We start from the raw sequence: 22,779 nt of genomic DNA, 5'->3' as shown, positions 1-22,779 counted from the left end.
ATACGCAAAGAGCTTTATTCAGGATGTTCACTGCATCGTTGTTTAGAGGAGTGAAAAGAAAATTAAAACTCCATTAGCAGAGAAATGCTCAATACATTGTAACTCATTCATTAAAAAAGGAATAGGATACTGAAGCTAAAGGGGATGGAAGGAAACTAATGTATCAATACAATTACATCTAAAACAACAATATTGAATGAAAAAAGTAAGCTGCAGAATAAATCGATATTACGCCATTTATGGAAATATTAGACGTGAAACCGGACTTTCTGTTGTCCTGGACCCATACTTATGTACCAGCCACGGACAGGACTCAGACATACCGTCTTTGGAGTGGGAGTTGTTCTGGAGGGAAAAAGGAAAAGATCTGGCGAAAGATTATCTCCGAAAGGACTCCGTTGTCTTTGATAATGTGTGTTCCTTTAGTACGCTGAAGGTGTAAGGAAATGTTACAATTCTTAAAGGTCAAGGAGACGGGAATATGAATGTATAGGTCGGGGTAGGTTCGGTTTTGCCGCGGTAAGAAAAGTCCTGAATCTCAATGACTTTAAACAACAAAGGTTCCTTTTTTCACGCATACATGGTGGGTTGGATCTGTTTGTTTATTGTTGTCACTCGGGGATCAAGACTCAGAGTGGCCGCTACCCCCTTGGTATTGTCTGTACCAGAGGGAAACAAAGAGCACTTACACCGTCCAGCCTAGACGTGGCACAAGTCACCTCCTGTCACAACTAATTGGCCAGAACTAGTTATATGGTCCTACTTTGCCCAAGGGGGCCAGGAAGTATAATCCCACAAGGAACCCAGAAGTGGGAAGAATTGGAATTTTTTGGCCGACGGCAGGAAAGTTTACCGTAATGGGTGTTTGTTATAGTCGTCATCAGCTCTTCCTACATGTTTGAATTATGTTTCATATTTTATAAAATTGGGATTGTGGGAAAGCTCTGGTTTGAGAATCAGGAGGCTTGGGCTTCGGTGTGAGAAGAAGAAGGTGAACGAGGCAAGGGTTGAGACGGCATGGGTCTCAGCTCCACAGGTCTGTTCAACGGCTCAACATGATTGTCATACCCACACTGATGCTCCGCGTAAATGGATCTCCATGTACGTGACTCTCAACAGGTTGACCTTCCTTGCTTTGGTTTATTTCCAAGGAGGCTGAGTAGGCAGCAGGAAGCCTGATGCAAAGAAATGTAGCGCATCGAGTGTGGACTATAAAGTCCAAAGTCTTAACTACATGCCAGGTCTGCCGCTCTCACACTTCCTGCCCCCTTGGGCAAGGTACCATACTTCCAGGGTCTATTTTCCTCATCGGTAAAATGGGCATAACAATAACACTCACGTCTTTGAATAGCTGTGATAAACAAATGAGGTATGTAAAGTGCGATGTAACTGTAACGTGCTGCACAGACGCTCACTATTATTAATGACCTAAATTTTGCTGCAAGGGAAGCCTCAGGCCAGATTTACATTTCTGGCCGACAATGACTCATACAGCTTCCCTCACTAGAGCCACCTGGTTGACAAAATGGGCCCAGGCATCATCCTGTGGTCCAACCGCTTGAAGAATCTATTGATTTCCTCTTGTGAAAGTGAGTGTGGGAGCATGGACTGAGCGTTACTGCAGATTCCCTGGGGAAAGGAAGGGGGAGAGTGTGATTCCCAGGAGCACGGCCTGGCTGAGAAGGAAGCCTGGGTCCCTGGGACTCACTGAATATTTGAGCAAGAAGAGGATGGGAAGGAGAAAACAGCTCTTTCAATCCCCTCATTTTTTTCCAAAAGAGGAAACTGAGGCCAGGAGAGGCAGAATGGCTGGCCCTTTTCCAACAGCAATAGAGATTGAAGAGAGCTGGCATTCACCTAAGGTCTTCAATTAACTCAGAGTAACCAGCACAAGCCCCTGCCAAGTACCTTAGTTTCCTCATGTGCAAAATGAGGGGGATTGAACTCGATCCCCAATAGTTATTTCCAGTGTCTGTTATTTTAAGAACACCCAGCTCTACCACATAGGAAATGCAGTGAAACCCTCCCTAAAAGAGAGCTTTCTGATCCCAGTTATTGATTTTGCTGCTCTGGCTTACAGGGGGTATCTCCTTGTCTCCCCACACACCCTGAAGGCCACCTGTTGGCCCCCCCTCTCCATCTTGCTGAGAGCTCCTTCTTACCTGTTTTCTGTTAACCCTTAAAGCCCTGATGCTCTTGATTCTACCTGATTACTATGTCTCTCTTTTTTTAATGTTTTATTTACTTTTGAGAGAGAGAGAGAAAGAGAGAGAGTGAGAGGCAGCGTGAGCAGAGGAGGGTCAGAGAGAGAGGGAGGTACACAATCCGAAGGAGGCTCCAGGCTCTGAGCTAGCTGTCAGCACAGAGTCCAATGCAGGGCTCGAACCCACGTACTGTGAGATCATGACCTGAGCCGAAGTTGGACACTCAACCAAATGAGCCACCCAGGCACCCCTGATTACTATCTCTTAATAGTAATTTGTTATTACCTAACAAATATCACTACCTGCTTGTGTTACTGGCTCTGGGGATGGAGCCAGAAAAACTGTCATTAAGCTGCAGAGAGAACACAGGACACAACTCAGGAAACAGCTCGTGGGCACCTGAGTCTGGCCTCGGAAGTCACTCCCAGAGGATGCATTGCACACCAATATTGTTGCTGATAACACTTCCCCAGAGATCACAGGAAGCTTCACAGCCAGATGCAAGGGTACGTCTGAACTTACAGCAGGTGCATCCTGCTCTGACAGCGCAGCAAGCTCCACAGGAGGATCTCAAGTCACATTACCTGGGGCCTTGCCACCGAGGCCATCACAGGTCCTTCCCCACAGCTGCCAAGCGGTCCTGCCAGCAACTCCCAGAAACAGAGAAAAGCCTACTGTCTCCATCTGTACAAATAAGAGATGGCCATTACACCTCAAGACACTTCCCCCGTGGGGCATGCCTCAGGCTACAGAGCACTCTCATACCCATTACCTCATTTGATTTTTATGAAGAACTGAGAGCTGACCAGAGAAAGGATTATTCTTCTGTGTTCTAGAGAAGGAAGTTTGGGTGAGGCCCAGGGAGGCTGAAAGACTCAAGTTCAGATCTTTTGACTCTAATTCTGATTCTTTCTCTGTGGTACCATTAACGTATTATCATTTTATTACAAAATTCTATTCATGATCAAGCCAGAGGGCCAGTATTTAAATCACTTTCAAATATAAAGGCATTCATCGGCTCGTTTCTGCCCTTCAATAAACAGTTCAGGGGGAGAAACCATTTGTGAAACCAAAACGGCATTTACATTGTGGTTTGTGCTGTATCTGGTTTCTAGAAGCCAGGTCTTTAGTCTCTTTCTGCCCCTTGTCCACTTTCACCTTCTACCTGGAGTTTAATTTGAGTCAGTACAACTGAGGGCAGGATGAGACAGGCAAATGCTCACATGAGTCTTGCTTGCTGTCCCAGGCTGTGTGTGTGAGTGTGTGTGTGTGTGTGTGTGTGAGCGAGCAACCTCAAAATGTCAAAGGGATGTGCAAGGCTGGGTATCGCAGGAACTCCTTCCCTATTGCTTAAAATCCTCCACAATTCCCCATTGCTCAGAGTGGCCAATGATAGAAACTAGCAATGTCAGCATCACACGAGCGTTTATTAGAAATGCGTAATTTCAGGTCCCCACCCCAGACTTACTGTATCAGAAACTAGATTTTACTAAGATCCCCAGAGGTCCGCATGTAAAAGTTGAGGGACACCGAGGTAGAGAACGTGACCCAGCTCACTGCCCCCCTGGGTGAAGTCCTTACCTATCCTGGCTCTTCAAAGGCAACCCTCAACAGGTCCCACATTCCCACACTCGCCCTCTCACCTTGGCTCCTGCGATGATCTCTTCCTCTGGTGTTCTCCTAAACCAAATCCTTCCTATTCATTGAAGTCTGGTTCAAAATCCGCCTCATCCAAGAAGCCAAGCCTGATCTTCCCACCAGGGATAGATCTTTCCTTTTTCTGAATCCCAATACCCTGGGCCACACACCTTCTATTTGGGATTATAATTTTTATGAGCATAATTTACCTTCCTCTCTAAATTATGTGCTCTTCAAGGTCAAGATCTGGTCTGATTCATTTCTATAGCTCCCAAAGCCACACAAGACTTTGCAACGTTTCTACCACACACGGATTCCTCAAGACATTTGTCTTTAATGTTTCTTTCTGTCTGTAATTGAGGTGTTCAATGTGATTAAGAATTTCACATTATCATTCTTATTATTTAGACAACCATTACCACATATGATTAGGATCTAGACTTGGAAGTGTTTACCTAAAATATTCAGTCACTGTCGTCAAGCATTTACACAGACACCCCCCCCCTCGTTGAAATGCACACATATACTTTGTTTATTTCATTTGTTCTTTAATGTTAGGAGAGCAATTGGCGAGAATTTACTGACGTAGAGGGGAAATGACCTCTCTACACCTGATGTGCCAATTCCAGACTGATTTAGAGTCTTACCAAGAAAGGAGAAAGAACTTGATCCCATTACAGAATGGAATATAGTACCCAGATCCCAAAGTCTCTATCAGGACCGCATTTGGGACGAACAAAGGTCCCCTGGCCCTCGTTCAGTCACTTAATGGAGAAGACTCCAAAGACAGAACGCCACTGGTGTTCTTCCAATTATAGAGTCATCTGATTAGAATTACAGTAAATGCATAGCTCAGTTTGCATTGTCCTGAGGTGAACCGGGAAACAGTCCTGTACGGTTGGAGCATCTGAGCATACTGAACTCTGCAAGTCCACTGCCTGGTCACAGCGGGGCTCTTACACGAGAGCTACCCTGGAGAGGGGACAGACACAAGTTAGGACACTCCATTTCTGGGGACCCTGGAATTCTGGAGGCCAGAGCTAGATACATAATTTCACTGTGTGAAAGACAAATGGAGCACCTACTCCTGACATTAAACCACCTGAGCCTTTGGGAAAAAGGTTTGCCTTTGGGATAATTTTAGAATTAACTGTTCGAGTTTATTTCTAGCCTGTTAGCACTGCGCCTTGAGAGGCGGTCTACAAGGCGCAAGCTTTCCAAACCATAACGTTGTATTTTGGTCCAGGGCTAAGTGAGTTTTCTTGTTCTGTCTGGTTGTAGAAGACAAGGCAGGAATTCCAAAGAAGATTCACAAAGCTATTCAGCCCCTTTCACCAATCCCACTTACAGCGCGAGGGTTGGGAACCATCAGGGTATCAGACCAAACCTGACTGTGGTGTTATTGTTGTTTGTAATTTAACTACCAGACTGTTAAGCATTACTGCCCCAACCCCAGCCGGGGGGCGGGCACCACGCTTTGAAGCCACCAAGCCAGAGTGCTATTGGATGAAACTCTGCTCTACTGGACCATGAAATGAGTTTTCAAAGGGGCAGAGAATGACAGACGTGCAAGCCGTGACTAAAACGGTCTCACCAGAGTGGCAACGCTCATAATGGAGCAAAAAGAAGCACCACCGTGTGATGGGACTCTGCCCAAGCCCTCAGGAGAGCCAGGCCAAATCACAGCCCAGAGAACCTGCAGATTAGCTCTGGAACCTCTGTTTCCTCACCCACAAGACTGGATTCATATGTGCATTGTGAGAGACTTGGGTGATGATATATTACTCTTTTTTTTTAAGGTCGTTTAAGTGCCAAAACTTGCTGGCTGGGCGACTTTCTGTGCCTCTCTCATCCAGGCCTACCCACCTCCCAGGTCATCATCCGCAGCCAAAGAAAATGGGGGTTGGGGGTTGCCATGACTCAAGTTGGGAGAATGAAGTCTATTTTCTTATTTTTGAAATGTCCTTTCTAGAGGAGAGTTGAGAAAGTTCCCCAATACTCAGCTTTTCTAGAGCATTAAGGCCTTACCGCCTTCCTATCCTGATCTTTACAAACCCCCGGAATCGAAATTGCATCAAAATCCAGGAATACACAGCAACCAAATCCACAGGATATGCACATGCGTACACATGCATGTACTTATCATTGTAAATATATTTAAAAAAAAAACCTTATCACAGGTAAGAAGCAAACTTAACTGTCAGGGAAATTCATGTTCCATTAGGAGCTGGGAAGGAGAGCATTGGATAGTGGGGGTGAAGGCGAAAGCTTTAATTGCTGGTTGTTTGGAGAAAACCAGTCTGCCCATCCCTACCCTGACAATTCTGATCATGCTATCCATCACTCTCCATTTGGTCTACCCTGATTGATCACTGTACTGCCTGTATTATAAATCAAACTTAATTTGGCATTAGTTCAGAGTCACTGGGCCCTCATCAACAGCAAGCCTTGAAATCATGTAGAAGCCATCCATGAAATGCTGGTTCTGAATGTGTTGTGAAGAAAACTTATTTGAAGCTTGGGATTAGGTGACAGGACAACAGTGAGGGGGAGGGATGGGGGGTGGGGAGGGCTTCCAGACCACAAACCTAGGCACAGCGTTATCCGAAGCCAGGTGAGACACTACCCGGGGTCTTCCTGGGAGGGCTTCAAGTCCTACACATGCAGCTTATCAGGCTGCAAAGGCCCAGAAATCTGCCACCAATCGCCTTCTCTTGGAGGTGAGGAAATTGGGTCTCAGCTTGGGGAGACTGTGCTCAAGGTCACACACACACACAGCCAATATGTCGCGGAACCAAGGCTAGAGGCCAAAATGCTCCCTGACATTCTGGGGACTGTTCTGTCCTTCAAGCTCTCAGAGATGGGGACTTACTATATAGCATAGACACATTTTCTAATTTACCTCGGAAGGTCACAGAATCTAAGATTCTTAGCCTCTTGATCAACAAACCAGAGTTCTCTGCTGGGGCATCAGCTCATAGAAAGTTCATTGCTGTGGAACTCTGGATTCTACTTCCAACTTCAGACATGAACCCTTGTGTTGGATGTGCTTCGGCTCCAGGCTGAAGCCCCTTTGTAGCTCAGGAAGAGAAACGGGGCTAGAAATAAGGGAAAGGAAGGCAGCTCGCTCTTTTCTGGGGCACCCCAAGGAGCACACTGTGTGTGTCAGTCCCCTGCATCTATTTCAGAGCCCGCCTCTTCATCTAGAGATAGGTAGATATGGGAATGGAAACCCACAGCTGTCTACTAGAGGCTGACAGTGCTAAATCCTGGGCTGCGTGTGCTTGTTTAACGAACACTCCAAAGCTCTTTTCAGACTTTTTGCATCAATTCCAAACTGTTAGTTCTTGAGAGAATGTCTATAGATGACTTGTATTTTGCCACTTCTCGTTAGTATCAGTCTTCTGACAGGTGCATAGTGGTGTGCTCTCCCACATCACAGATGAAGATGTTGCAACACAAAGGTCTTAGTCACAGAGCAAACCCACAAGTAGAAGTCACCGAAAGATCCACGTCCAAGTTGAGCTGCTGTTTCCCAGGATGTGCACGAGGGCATGGCTGGGTTCAAGAACACCGACCAGGTGCCACCAGCTTCCAGACCATCCTGCACTGTTATTTTGCTAGAATGCTTGTTATAACATCTGTCTTCTCTTTATTAATGCCTTCCTTCTGGGGCAATACTCCCTGCTCCCTACCTGTGTCTCCACCATGCCCTCAACACACACACACACACACACACACACACACACACACACACACACACAATCTAAGTACTTCTATTCATTTTTTCAGATTCAGCTTAGGTGATATTTCTTCAATGAGACCCTTCCTTACCACCTCCCCCATTCTATGGTCTCTCACACCATCTTCCTTTCATTTTTAACCCTCTTCGAATATCCATAGGACTGAGGCCATCTGACCTGAGCCTCAAACCTTCATGTCAGGCACTGTCCTACATTTTACTCCCCATTGTACCCTCACATTCGTAGCCCAGCATCTGGTACCAAGGAAGGACCCCAACGTATGCCAACCCATGCTACTCTCCCTTTATACCTCCTGTTTCCTGAACTTGCTCCCACAGTGTCTTTAGATTCCCTAGAGTCCTGGGTTCCCTTCCCCGGATTCAGCCTTCAACGTCAGCCTAAAAGTAGCTCTGAGACATTTTCCTTGAACTCTTGATAGAATATGAAATACCCACTCCCCTCTTCTATCCCTGCCTCCTGCCACGAGTGTTACAGGATGCCAGGGCTGAGGTCCTGAGGTACCTCTCTCCACAGCCCCTGTGCGGGCTCTGCTCAGGAGTGGTACTCAGATAATAGTGAAGGAACAAATGATGGATCAAGGGTTTCCAACATGAGATGTTGAGTTTTTGAGAGAAGATCATCCCTATCAACCACTTCTTGCACAGTGTTTTGCACAGAGTAGGCACTCACCAGTGAGGTTACTTTAATGGCATCTTCACCCAAGGGCAATACAGAGAGCGGAGCAATGCATAGAAATAGTATAACCTTTGGAATAATTCACATATATCTTCTGTGTGACCTTGGAGAAATGGATGAACCTGACGAGCGTCGTGTTCATCAGATGATAATGTTGCTCCCAGTTGTGCTGGAGAATGGATGTCAACACATCTGGCACTATCTTGGCACCTTGGAACTGCCCCTGTCCCCCTACCTTTCTGGGAGTCACTGAGACTGGCCAGGCTGGCTCCTCCCTCTGTCTCCTGGGAAGAAGATATTGGGTAAAAGGATTAGAACCCAGAGTTTGAGACCCTTCTTGCTCCCATCTGTCCCCCTAGGTCCCAGTGGCTCCTGCCCAAAGCCTCCATGTCCTGATGGAGGGGAAGGGATAGGAACATGCTCAAAGGATGACTCAGCTCCAGTGACTAAGGTGAGGAGGTGGCAGTGATAGGAAGGGCATGGGGGCTGGAGAGGAAATAAGTGAACTCTGTTTGACAAAGGCTGACTCCAACATAAAGGGGTTTAGCTCTGCTGGGCTCCTGACTCTGACATGGAGCAGACAATCAGGGGTGCCTTCCCAGCGCACCCCCCATTTCACCTCTTGGCAAAAGAGGTGCTGCTGCCCCAGGGGGACCTTCTAGGGCAAATATTAGGCAACTTTCTGCCCTATGGAGACCTTCAGCCTCAGTGCCAGGGCATCACTTTTGGTGAATTGGTTTTTAGATGGTGTCCCAATCTCGCTGAAATCAATCGACATGGGTTCTAATCCTGACAGCTACGTGACTTCCAACCTCGGTGTCTCCTCTGCGCTCCAGACGATTTCCTCCATCCACACCACCACTTCCACATTCCCAAGCAGTGATCAAAAAATGAGTTGAAAACTGTCCTCGTAATGGCATCCCCATCTGCCTCCCTCAGCTCCTCTCCTGGTTGGCTGAACCACCTTCTCCCCATTCCCCAGCTCTGGGCTGAGGCATCTTGTGCCCCTCTTCCACCCACTCCCCGTCGCTCCAATGCTCGTGTCACTGCTAGGTCCTAGGTCCTGCATTTCTCACCTCCGATGCCTCCTTTCCGTCCCCACTGCAGGCCTTCATCATTGTTCACTATGACTCTCTCTGGCATCTTCCAACTGGTCTCCCTGCCTCCAATCGCTCTCCAGTCCATTTCCAAACCATCTGCAGAACGACATGTTTAAGCCTTATTTCAAATCTTGTTATTACCCTGCTTACCACCCTTCAGTGCTTTTCCAGTTCCTACAGGAAATAGTTCAGACTCCCGAGTCTGGCACAGAAAGCCCTTCATGATCCAGCACCCACTTCTGGTTTTGCCTGCTGAGCCCTCCCTAAAAACTCCTTTGTACAGAGACACACCCTAGATTCCAGCCAGCCCTGCATCTTGTATCACACTATGCTCTTCTCACCTATGGGTCTTTGTACATGCTGTTGGCAAGCGCTTCTGGGCCTTTGGCAGAATTTTTTTTCTTGCCAGATTTGGCTCAAATGTCATCTCTGCTGTGTGGCCCTCTTAGACACCGAGAAATGAGTCGGTAGCTCCTTCTGTGGGCTGTCTCAAAACACACTCACTTATAGTAAGCACCTGTTGGCATTGTGGCTTCTTGTTTTTACACGTCTCTCTCCACTAGACTGGGAAATCCTCAAAGGTGAGGCCTTCCACTGAATGCCTGCTCAACAAATGTTTTGTGAACAAACGAAATATCAAAGGCAGACACGGGGTAACAAATAAAACCACGTTTGTCCCGCGATCCTCAGTGTTTCCATCCATAAAATAGGTATCTGAATCAGATACCTTACAATTCTCCCAGCCTCAGACTTCGTACTGCATGATGATGCTCCAGTGTACAGCTCCCACCTTGGCCCACTCAGTAGTAGGAGATTTTGCTGAGTTATTTTTCCCAAGGAAGGAGTGGGACTGTGGGTCCTCCCACACGGCAAAATGGCTGGTCTCAGTGGCTCCAGCTGAAGTCACAGGACTGCTCAAAGACAGTGCTCCACGTAGGACCCAGAAACCCACGACCACACTGTCACAGACAGGGACTCTGACCGTGCCCTCAGCACGCTCGTGGGTATTGGCCACCCACACGGGTGCTTGTTCAGTGAGCACTGACACCGGCATGGTCACAGTCCTCAGGCAAGCACAGAGGGTGACACATCTATGGGAAGGAATCGCCCACAGGGTGTCACCTCCTCCAGGTCACTGTCCCCATGGTCCCCACACCTCCAGTACCACTTACAGACTCACATACCCACAGGGTGTTGGGTTGTCTGTCTGCAGATGCAGAGTTTTGCGCATCTTTCAGCAGGTGGAGATAGGTGCGCCTGTATCCTGATGGCTGTCCTCAGACCTTCATTGTCACCTGGCCCCTCAGTAAACAGCTTCTGCCAGCCCGCTGGCATGAGCAGATCTGCACTCACCTTCCAGCTCTCTCTGGGCATGTTATTTTGTCTCCCGGAGCCTCAGCTTTCCCATCTATAAAATGAGACTAATGGCCCTGCTTAGCTTCCTTGCATCAGTATTACCAAGATGTAATGAACTAATGATGCATGTGAAGGCGCCTCATACACACGGACTCAGGGCACGCATGTAAGTCTCAGAAGTAGTAACATTGGTAGACAGTAGGTTCTGCCCCTGAGGAAAATCACCTTTTCAAAGATAAGGGGACCCTTCAAATCCAGATATTTACTGAGTGTATACTCCGCGCCAGACCCAACACAAGGGATTGTGACCAACCTTAACTGTAACTTTTCTAGAGCTGAAGTTGATAGTGTTTTCGCTTAATACTTACATGGCGGAAGTCGTATGTTTGTTTTGAGGTTTTAATACTTATGCATGTTCATGCATTTCACATATATAGGAGTAGAAGCAATATTTGCATATGTATAGGTGTGTGTGTGTGTGTGTGTGTGTGTTTGAGAGAAAAGAATACTTTTCCAGGAGGTAGGAATAAACCGTTAAGAAAAACAGCACGGGTTCTGGTTCAAATCCTGACTATGACTTACCAGCTTTTTGACCCAAGACAAGCTTTGAATTCACTGAGGCTGCAAGTTCTCCATATTCAACATGGAAATAAGGAAAACTCTCTCATAGATCTGCGGTGCAAATTAAGTAAAGTCATGCGCACAAAATACTGACCTGCCTCTGGCTCGGAGAGGGCTCGATGAATGTCACTACCCCCAGAATGCCTGCGTTTCATTCAGATGCGCCACGTGACCTGGGGCAATTCACTCGGACCCTGCACATATTTCCTCATCTAGAGGAGGAGAGGGATGACTGTGACAATTCCATGGATTCCTTCCAGCCTCAGATGCCAGGGTCATATATCAAATATCTATCCTCCACAAGCACGCGGGTTTAAATAATGGGCACGGGCAAGGGGGAGCCCCCTGCAGCCCGATGTCTGCTCCATTTCCAAAGCGTTTCCTTTTTCTCAGCGTGCCATTTGCTGGCTCTCATATTTTCAATACAGAGCCCATTGATGGCTAGGAAGAGGAATGTCCAGCGCAGCTGCGGGTCCACTTGAGCCCTCCCAGCGAGCACCCTCAAGCCCACGCTCTGTGAGTCCTGTGTTTGCGGAGCCTGTTGTTGCAGCCATGTCTGGAATCCTCAACACCTGCAGGCAGCTTCCTGGGCATCGCCTCTCCCCTCCACCCCCCTCGCCCTTGGCTTCCATTTGCATCTGAAATGCAGCTGCTGGGGCCCTTCGAGGGGAGCCAAGTGGACAGGACATTTCCTTGTCTGCTCTCCCTCCCTTGAGTCAAACCGAATCTGAAGCGCCTCTGTGATACGGCTTTTGTTGCCTCGTCGTTATGTTTAAATGAGCCTCATCTGCAGGAGCATTTTTTTTTTTAAATAAAATAAAATAAAACCACCACAAAAGACCAAAGCAGATGACATCTGTTCTTTCGATGAAAGCTTTTCTTTTGGTCCTGAATTAGACTAAAAAAAGAAGAAAAGAAAAAATTGAAAGGGGCTGGGCCTCACTTGCACCTTTCCTCCATAAAAACAAAACAAACGACATTAGTCTGCGTGGGGGGCGAAGGGTGCTGGATGGATAAGACAACAAGAGGAGAGACAAGGGGAAATAAGGGAGGCCCCTCCCACTTGCCAAGTCGAGGCCATCAACTCCACCACAGGAATATGCCGACGCCTTACTCCAAATGCCGCTTAGTTTGAAAGGTGTTCAACTATAGGTTCTCTGCGCTCATTTCATGAGCAAAACATTGAGCAACTCTTTAGCCTTTTTCTCATCCTTCTCCACTAGTCTTTGTCCATCAGATACCACAGATGGGTCTGGTGCAGGTGGTGCCTGGAATATAATTTGGGAAACAACGATCTGCGTGCTGATAGCCCCTAAGTTGTCATCTCCATCTTAGCTCCTGGCTACCACCTAAACCCTCCAACCCAGCTCACACCCTGAACTTCACCCCTTCTTTGTCAACACCTGCTTCTTGCTCACTGAACCCTACCCAGCCTTGAATTCCCGGATTCCTTGACACCTTCTTCTTCCTTGAGCACCCCACATCCAACCCATGGCCAAGTCCTGTCAGTGTTACCCCAAAACCTCTCTGATCCCTCCTTTTCTCTCCTCTCCATTGTACTGCCTAAGTCCAGGCCACCTTCATCTCTTGCTTAACATGTGTTGAAACATGCCCCACCCAGCATCCAACCTGGCTGATTATGATCACTCTTCAGGCAAAACACTTTATGGTTCTTGGATAGGGTTTAAATCCCTCAGCTTGGCTTCCCAGCAAGTTCAAGAGCTGGCCCCTGCCTGCTTCCCTGACTAATCCCTGCCTACTGCCGTCTATCCTAGCTACCCAAACTTCCTCCAGTCCGTGACCTTGCTTCATGCTCCCTCACCTAGGGCCGTTCCACATGCTGGTTTTTCCACCTGGATCACCCTCTGACTCTGCATGTAAATTTCCTCTGTGCATACTTCCAGTCTCAATTTGAACGCCACTCTTCCAGGAAGCCTTCCCTGATCGCACCTGCCCGCCGCCCCATCCCAACCACCAAACCAGGTTAGGTGCTCCTACTCTGTGTTGCTTTCAGTGTGTGCTAACGCTCTCAGAGCATCTGCTCAATTTAGTGTTATTACCTATTCAATATTCTGCCTTCTCCACCCAAAAGTCAGCAACTGTGGAGTGGGTATCTCTCTTACTTGTTCAAACATTAACTGATAAACCTCAGTGCTCTTGCAGCATTGCTGAAAAGACCACTTCCTACAAAGGGCCAAGTTTTATCTAAGTATTTGTAATGGAATTCTCCTGCTGGGAATTCAGGTGTATTTCAAAACAGTCCCATAAATCCAGACTAGAAAGGTTGTGTATAGCTTCACTTTCACTTCCAGGCCCCGGGCCTGCACAACCAAAGCTTGATGCAAGTTCCAAAGGTAAGACTCTTTTTGGACAAAAATAACCAGATAAAAGGAGCCCCTTCCCTCCCTCATGAAGTCCCTGAGACCATTGCTTTCGGAAGTTTTTCCCTTTAGTCCCTGATGCTGGCCGGTCTCCTTCACAGCAGGGGACATCAAGGACGATGGGGAGGCAGGGCAAGGGAGGGAGCCAGCTAGCCTTAACTGTTGGCCAAGTGCCAAGCACTCTTAATTGCCTCCCCTGCTCTCTCCTAGCACCTTGGTGAGGTACCACCATCTTCATCCACCAACACGAAAAGTGTGGCACGGAAGGTAAAGAGACCACCTGTGGCCATGGTCCTATAAATGGCAGGGCTGGCATGTGAACTCGGATCCACCGACTCAGCTCAGGCAACTCTTCGATTCCAGGCTGGCACCTTTCAAGGAGTAGAAGTCCCAGAAGAGGAGCCTGACACAGAGCTGGAAGTTCTCTCCCCGCCTGAGAACCTTAGCAGAACCCCACCTGGCAGACGTGGTAAAGAACGAAGGCAGCACGGCCAGAAACTAGTTCTACTGGAAGGCACACCAAACTGGAGAGAACAGGCTGGAAGCCAGGAGGCCCTCTCACCTGTTTCGGATGTTGCCAGCCTGGTCACGTCTCCCAGGCGGGCATCATACTGTCCAAGGCAGATCATTCATCTTGTCTAAGTATGTCTCCACATCCCTCATTCGCTTAGCTTCTTGGGGGTTAGAGAGTCTACTGTTAAGACAACTGACAAAGACAAAACAAAGCAAGCAAACAAACAAAACCTCCCTGATTGAGAACCCAACCATTTTTCCTTAAGCCAACATAACAAGCTTAAGATTCTAGTCTGATAGTAGGATTTGCCAGTAGTTGGGTTGCATCTTGCTCCCCTTCTGGTCATCTCACATTCTTTCTAGGATTTTCTCCCTTAGGAAGTGGAAATGAAGCATGTTTGCAAAATCAGACAGTGGGGTGATTCTACCAAAGAGTGCTTTGTTCACTAGACCGCTAGTTATGAATGAGTGGGGGAGATTGAATTTGCTTACCATTAAAACTCCTCCGCATACTGGAATTTTAGAGGCTGAAATCCAGTACGTACACAGAGCTGAGATGGAAAATCTTATGTGAGGTCAGTGCTCCTCAGTGATTCATCAGCTTAAACCCAACGCACTTTCCCACTTGACAAACAGGTGGGCCCACTGTAATGATACTCTCTTCCCATCCCGGGCTAAAAGGAATCTCAAGGATTCTGGAGTGACCGTAGGAGGGTAGGGAGAAGTGAAAGTGGCAGATGCAAAATCAGAGGGCATTTACTGAGAATTGAGTATCAGACATTGTAACAATACTATTACATACGTGATTTAGTTTAGTCTTAAATGCCCCTTCAGGTTGGTATTTTTAGCCACTATTTCATAGCTAGATCAAAGTTCAGAGAGATTCACCGGCTTTCTTTCTGGAAGACATGAATCTTTTTATTCTCACCTTCTCTCAGGCATCTGTATCCACCCTGGAAGACATTTTTGGACTGAAAAGAAATCAGAGCCATGGGTTTAGTGGATACGCACCGGGAGAAACTCTAGGCTGTGACATCTAAGGACTGTGAGGACTAGAGGAAAGGGGAGACCGGACAGAAAGTCGTATTGGACCTTGGACCCTGTTGAGAAGGAGTTGGGAAAACAGAGGCATTTTGCACTTAGTATCTTCCACAGCATCTTTGAGCATCCCTTTTAAAGTCCCCATGATTATTTAGACAAGAAATTCCTTAAAAGGGGGGGACTTGTGAGGAAGCAGCCTTGAACTGCTGACGTATGTGTTTCCTATGATTTGCCTGGCTGGTGAAAGGCAGAGACAATGACTGGAGGGGCTAAAGGAAAGGAGATTCAGCAAAGGCGTAGCTGCCCTCGGCTGGCAGGGGATGAACACGGACTGGGTCTAATCCCTTACTACATGAGCCAGTAAGCTTTGAACAGAGGGAAAAACAAAAACAAAAACAAAAACAAAAACCCCCTGCCTCACATTCCTTCCACGTCCAACCAATATCCTAACATCTCAAAGTTCTGTGTAAAACAAATATCAAAATGAATTCCATAACTAGCTGTAGAATAAAGATGCCTATTCCCATTTTGAGGCCAAGCAGTTTTAAATATTATGAAAGTCAAGGGGGTGCCCATTCTTGGTCTCAATAGATCTTAATTAGGTTCCTACTCTACGCCCAGAACTGGATACAGTGACAACCAAGCAGACATAGAGCTTATAGAGAAGGGATTAATCAGTCATGAAATAAAAATTAAGTACAGAGATAAATATACAATTACAAATTCTGATGCATTCATGAAAGGGAAAGCATAAGGAAGTGTAAAGAAACATAATAGAAAGAATGGCAGAGTTTACGCTGGTGGGCCAGGGAAGTCCTGTCTGTGGAGGCCGGCATGACCATCATGCTGTGAGTCAGGAAAGGAGCAGAGCCGAAAAACAGAGCAGAAACAGTCTTTGCAAGGGTCCTGAGGCTGGAAAGCAAGTGGCCAGTGCATCGAGGAGGGAAGGAAAAGGTCAGAAGCCGAGGAAGGGGGCAGATTATGTAGGCCTTCTAAACCATGGCAAGCACTTTGAACTTACTAAGCGCAATTGGAAGCCACTAAAGGGTTTTAAACAGGAAAAAGGTGTGACCTGATTAGCGTAAAAAATATCCCACTAATCATGGAAAATAGATCAGATGAGGATGGAAACTCTTGCTTAAGTCCCTCTAAGAGTGGATGAATCAAGCCCAGGGAAACGTTAAGTCCTAGTCCTTGATTCAAACTACGAAAGTTTTCTTTAAGAAACCATTAGGTGTGATTCTCAATCTAAAAAAAAAAAAAAAAGTATCATTTCATTAAACGGAATCATACTTTTTCAAATTACTTATCAACTAAAATGATCTAAAATCCCAGAGGGTCATGTCAGGCCGCTGCAATGTCTAGCCGGCTTCCCTGGTCACCTTTTCCTCCTTTCCATGTTTTCCAAGAACAGAGGTTGTGGAGAGTAGTCATAATTGGGGAACACATATATAGGTCATTTGCATCTGATACTCCTACCCAGCCTCGACTTCATTACACAGCAGCAGCAACAAATGTCAGTGGCAGGAAGTACCCAACAAGAAGAATTAACCACAACTTTTTTTCATCCAAACTTACACACACACGGTCACACACACATACAGTTGGTTTGAAGTAGGGGGAGGGGAGGTAGCCAGCCTTCTCACATTCTCAACCAATAGGCTCTCGTGTCAGCCATCAAAACAACAGCCTTTCAGTCAGTTGACCTTTCATGATGGAGGGTTTTGTGGGGAGAGGAGAGAGAAAGGAGAGAGAAAACTCGGGCTTTGCATCGTTTGTCACTCTACCAGTTGAACGCTGAATCAGTCTTATGTTACAGACACATTAATTTGATTAAGATACAACCCGTGGGTCATTCGGGCATACGAAGCACTCTTGCTTAATTGCAAAGTTAACAATGAAATAGAATCAATCATTGCCAAACGAGAGGGTATTCTGGGACCTGCGGGTTGCCTCCCCTCCCCCAGTCAATTCATTTGCTTCACCGAATGTTGTTTTTGACACTTAGAAGGGAAAATCCGTGCTAAGACAACAGAGGCGCACCAGCACGGGGCTCTCAAGGCGTTAGTTAAGGGAGGTAACACTTACTCAAAATAGGAACCGATGGTAGACCCATCTCCCAAAGGGTTCCGAGAGCCCTTCTATAGTGTCTGTAACCATCTCAAACGCACCGGCACTGCAGGAAGTTATCCACAGCCTCAAGAAATCCACTCTGCCATCTGAAGGCTGAGATCCTGGTTTCCATTTTTGCTACGTTATTCCCTACCTGCCCCCTTATTTCCCTCTAGGGGCAGGCTGATTTTCAGCCTGTGAGCAACGTCTGGTCAAATATCGACCAAATATCCACCGTGTTTCGGGCACTGTGATGAAAATGTAAAAACAAAGACTCGATCGTGGATCTGAACAAGCTTTCCCCCTGGCTGGTCACTGGGCTGTGTCCCTTCTGTGACTGCATGAGACACACGTGGCTATGGCTTGCTGCCCACTGTAGTGGAGGGATGCAAAGCATAGAAAAGGAAGTTAATTGGAGAACGTGTGGCCTTATGTAGAATTAAGAGGAGTTGGTCACTCAGAGAAGGGAAGGGGAGGGCTTTCCCAGCAGAGAGGACAGGGTAAATCAAGGCAGGGAAGCTGGGGTGCCCATTAGGTATACGGTCATTACTGTGGGGTAACAAAGTAACAGGCAGGTGTTTTTCCCATCTGGGGAGAAAGCATTGGTGGCTAAACATATGTTCCAAATCTGGAGTAGTAGGGAGAAATAAGCCCTGATCCCATGCAATATAGAAAAACGAATTCTGGATTGGAATTCAGGGGACCCACTATATTAGATGTTCCTGCATCTAACACACTGTGTGACCCTGAGCTTGGTGTTTCACCTGTTTGTGCCTGGGTTTGGCATCTGCAAAATGGGAACAGAGATCTCTTTGATGGTCCTTTAAGTGGGAAAATATACGTGAAAGGTTAACTTCAGAGCATCAAATCCTTTTTTAAAAGTGTATTTATTTTGAGAGAGAATGAGGGAAGGGCAGAGAGAGAGGGAGGGAGAGAATCCCAAGCGGGCTCCATGCTGTCAGCACAGAGCCCAACTCGGGGCTTGATCTCATGACCCGTGAGATCATGACCTGAGCCGAAACCACGAGTCACTTAACCAACTGAGCCACCCAGGCGCCCCTCTAATCCTTTTTGGTACGAGTGTAAATCATAGATAGCAAACTGAAGAAGTTACGAATATTATTTCCAGTGGGTACTGTCATGACTTGTTCAGGGACCAGCAAGGCATCTAGTGGCCGACATGTAGGGAGCATGGCTAAGGCTGGCTTGGATATACTCTTGCATGTGTGTATTTTGTCTTTCATTCAATTTAGGAACTCAGGGTTATCCATTATTGTAGTCACTTAACAGGTAAATAAAACAAGCTCTTAAAGAACGTTCAAAGTGAAAACTAGAACCAATCATCTAACCTACTTATTCTGTGCTCTTGCAAATGACCCAATCACTATACCAACAGGTTGACTATCTGAGAATTTCTGAAAGCCGCTCACTGGTCAGATGAAACGTAGGTAGGATTTGGGAATGAGAGTTTGAAATAGCCTCCAAGTTCCCTTTCAGCCCTAATGCTTCTTAACTCTTCCGTATATGGTGCTCAGCCAGACCCCAGGACATATACCATTTTTGAGTTCTGGGATGCCAGAGTCTGGGTAATCCCACGTGTGGCTCAGAGAGACTGGTGTTTATGTTATGGCTCTGAACGTAGACCATACACTCCCCAGAGATTTGATGAGATAACACAGGGACATTTCTAGAAAGGCTTTCGGCTGGAACCCCAAGCAATCTGGAGAAAACCAAAGAGTGAGCAAAGCAAACTTGTCACCCCGTGGAAGCAAAGATTTAGCAGTGTGTGACACCTGAGATTACAAGATGATGGGAAAAAAAGAAAATTCTGAAGCCATTGACTCCCTCCTGCGCTTTCCTCGTGAGGGGCCGAAAACATTTTATAGACTTGGGTGTCTATTTTTATCATCGGCAAGTTACATTATCCTCCAGAACTGCAAAGCTTCCCCCTCCCTCATTGTTAAGAGATGTTGACCAGATCCGGATGAGAAGACCTTTGAAACCTGCCATGCCTGCGAGATTCATTGCTTAGAGAGAGAGCGGGAGCAGCCTTGACATTGGTTCTCCTCATCCCAGACGACAACCCCATCTCTCTGTGCTCCGGCTGTTACATGGGAAAGAAGAGACGGACTTGAAGACACAGCTCTGCTGTGTGTCCTTGAGCGGATTAATTTACATTTCTGGCTTTGGATCTCTTTTCATCATTATCCTCAGAAGGTAGACGTGACCTCTAATATCCCTTCCATTTCGGATTCTTCACAAAACTAGGACTCTTCTGACGGTGCTCTCTCGGCAGGGCTGAGAGCCACGAAGAAGCTCAAAGCCAGCACCTTTACGTCCTCACTTCTAAAACGAGGGTAATAACAGCTATTGTGCAAGGTAGCTGGAAAGATTAGCTATGATATATGCAAAGCTGGTAGCACAGTGCCTGGCACTCTGCAGGTGCCTCATAAATGGAGGTTTTTCAATCAAAACCTAAGGATTCCCAGGAGAAGCCTCTGCCAGTCTGACCTCTGTCTCCGCAGACCCAGGCATCTTGGTGGCTTGAGCATGTGACCCCTTATTGCTGGCCACTGGGTGCCCCAGGTTCAAACCTCAGAACAATGTCTTAGGCTCTTCTGTTCCACCCAGAGGTGACACAGAGAGTCTGCAAAGTTTTCTGCTTCCTTTGGCTGGAATCCTGTGGCGGCCATGGGGGCAAGCCAGGTCCAAGTGTCCGTGAAACAGAGGCTTTTCCAAAGGTCAGCCATTCGCCCCGTTGTGCGGGAGCCTGCGAGCTTTTCCGTCCCTTGCCATTGAGGGAGGAGGAAGTGCAGGGAACAGGAGCCTGAAGCAGGGAGCAGGATGTCCTCCTGTGTCTGCTTTGCCAAGTCGCCCGGATCACAGGGTGCTCAGCCCTTGAGAAGGGTTAAGTCTTCGCCACAACGGCAATGTCGTTGTAGACACCGTGCAGGCTTGGAGCTATAGAAATATGGTTCACTTGCTCTGACTCCCCACCCCCGGCGGAACCTGAAAAAAAAAATCAGAAAATTCCACTTGCTTTTTCCTATTTAATGAGGTCGAACATTCTTAAGGAATGAAAAGCACAGCTCCAGCCTCGCTTTTAATTAGCTTCAGGAGCCCTTGTTTCAAACTAGCCTCGTTCCCAAAGCTATTCTCTCTCTGCTCTGAATGAGATGGAAATTCAATTGCATCCGCCTTGTCGAGTCATAATAAGATGCTCCCTCCACTCAAGGTCACATGGGGAAAGACACACGGTAGCCAGATAGACGCTGCGCTTTGTGACCCCAGCAGGACACCAGAACCTGAAAAAGACACTTAACAGAAGCCTAGTTTAGACCAAACTTAGTGTCGTTTTCATAGCCCTGTAATGTGAACTTGGGCCAGTCTTCCACATGCCCAGAAGAAAAAAACCATGGACTTGAGAGCCAAACAGACCCAGGATCAAATCCCACCTTCTCTTCCGGGGGCCCGCGCCAGTTAACTAAGCACTCACAGCTTCTGCCTCCCTCACTGTGGTACAGACATTGCTGCCTGCCACAAGACCAGAGGGACCAAATGAAATATGGTGAGCGAGGCATGATCCCCCAGAGGTCGTCAGGGCTCAAACACTGCCCTTCCTCTTCCCTCTCATCTGTAGGACAGGGTTAATGGCCTCCACTTTGCCGGCTGAAGTAATGACCCAAAGGGAGTACGTGTAGATGAGGGTAGGAGCCTGGGCTTTGTATTCAGGAGTCAGGGGGCACATCCCAGCCCTGCCCCTCCTGCCCGTGCAACCTCAGACTAGTCCCAGAGCCTCACACTTTCCTCTTATTGCAAGTTGGGATATCAGGAGCCCCTGCACAGGATAGCAGTAAGGACGGAATGAGATGGTGTGCAAACAGCCCCAGCCTAGTGCCTGGCACACGGTGAGCTCGCCGTAAATAGTAGCTACGAACAGCAGCAGCCGCAGCCGAGAGTACGCCGTAAAATTTAAAATCCTCTGCGATGCCCGTCACAAGTGCTTTCTGGAAGGAATGTGCCAATGTTACCGGTGCTTATGTAAATGTAAGTGGTTATTATTTATGTAGGAGAACATTACTGAGTATTATTCAGGAAGAGGGAGAGAACAATGCAGGGAAAGACAAAATTTACGACGGTCTTCAAAGGGGAAAGAGGAGAACATAACATCTCACCCAGCACGGTAGGAGCAGCCCCGTATATTAGCTCAGAGCTGCCTGTCTGCAGAAGGTCCATCAGCAGAGTCTTCTCTGAAGAAAGAAAAAAGGGAGGCGAAAGGAATGGAAAAGAAAGGGGAAGAAAATCTCATTGTGTTTCCTCTAAAATTAACCCTAAGGCTGTATTTATCCAGCAGAATCTTACTAAACACCCACCCCAGGGGAGGACTGATGCAGTAAGTCCTGCTCGGCCCTCAGGGAATTTGCAGTCTAATGAGAACCTTACAACAAGTACATAAATAACCAATTAAAGGTAGAAACTGAAGTGTCATGAATCATTATCATCATCATTATTAGAAGCCATTTTTGTGGAATCCCCAGTAGTTAGTATACCGTCCAAAAAGGATTTCGGGTGATTTATGACATAAGAGAAGATGTACACTGAACCATCAACAAAACTCAAACAAGAAGTTTAGATTAAAGCCGAAAGAAAGGGCAAAGGCTAATCTAATTGTTGGATTAGGCATCATGTTCTGATTCAGCTCTGAGCTTCCTGGATGTCAGGGCAAAATGGGAAACTCATGATTGTAATTTATTATATCTTCAATGCCGACGCTCTCTGAAGCCATATACAGAAACCTACCCAAGGCCTAATTCAATAATCTCGTACTTTCTATTCAACCAGCTCATGCAAAAGGCGTGTATGTGTGTGGAATCTTGAGACATTTGGTTAAGGCACTAATCATTATCGACACTGAGGACTACGATTTGGGGTCTGAATGACTATTTTTTGTTGTTGTTTTTCACTTCTGGTTGAGACTGTTTCTCGGCTAGCAGCTATGCCCAATGCAAGCTGTTTCGCTCTGTATGTTTATAAGGGGAAAGATACATACTTTAAAACACTGAGCAGTTTTTGTATCCTTATGCTAGACCTGCTAATTTTATTTTCAACGAGATTTCACTATGCCAGAGGGCTTTGATCTGCCACAGGGCTCTCTTGGGTTAATTGCTGCTGTTCTTAAGTCATCCCCACTCAGACAGGTAGGTGGGAGTGGGGAGAATTAGCCGATTGTACAGAAAAATCAAAGACACTTGCTTGCCAAGGTACCTGCTTCTGAGAATTACCATGAATTTTGCATGCCACTGACTAAGGAAGGAGGAAGGAAGTGACATCTTGAAGGCCCTGGGTTTGGGGGGGGGGGGGGGGTGGAGGTGGG

The 22,779-nt window shown here is 47.0% G+C and overlaps 1 long non-coding RNA gene across 1 annotated transcript in view; it reads left to right on the top strand.

Moving 5' to 3' along the window:
- Window positions 1-14,251, top strand: part of LOC144223725 (uncharacterized) — a 45,315-nt gene extending 31,064 nt beyond the window's left edge. Inside the window, exon 3 of the long non-coding RNA XR_013332802.1 lies at window positions 13,950-14,251. This is a non-coding gene — a long non-coding RNA (uncharacterized LOC144223725). The remainder of the gene's footprint in view (window positions 1-13,949) is intronic.
- Window positions 14,252-22,779: the final 8,528 nt, after the last annotated feature.

The sequence above is a fragment of the Crocuta crocuta genome, unplaced genomic scaffold (assembly GCF_008692635.1).
Source record: "Crocuta crocuta isolate KB4526 unplaced genomic scaffold, BGI_CrCroc_1.0 scaffold70, whole genome shotgun sequence".
NCBI classification, from domain to species: domain Eukaryota; kingdom Metazoa; phylum Chordata; class Mammalia; order Carnivora; family Hyaenidae; genus Crocuta; species Crocuta crocuta.
This window is presented reverse-complemented; position numbering and strand designations above follow the sequence as displayed.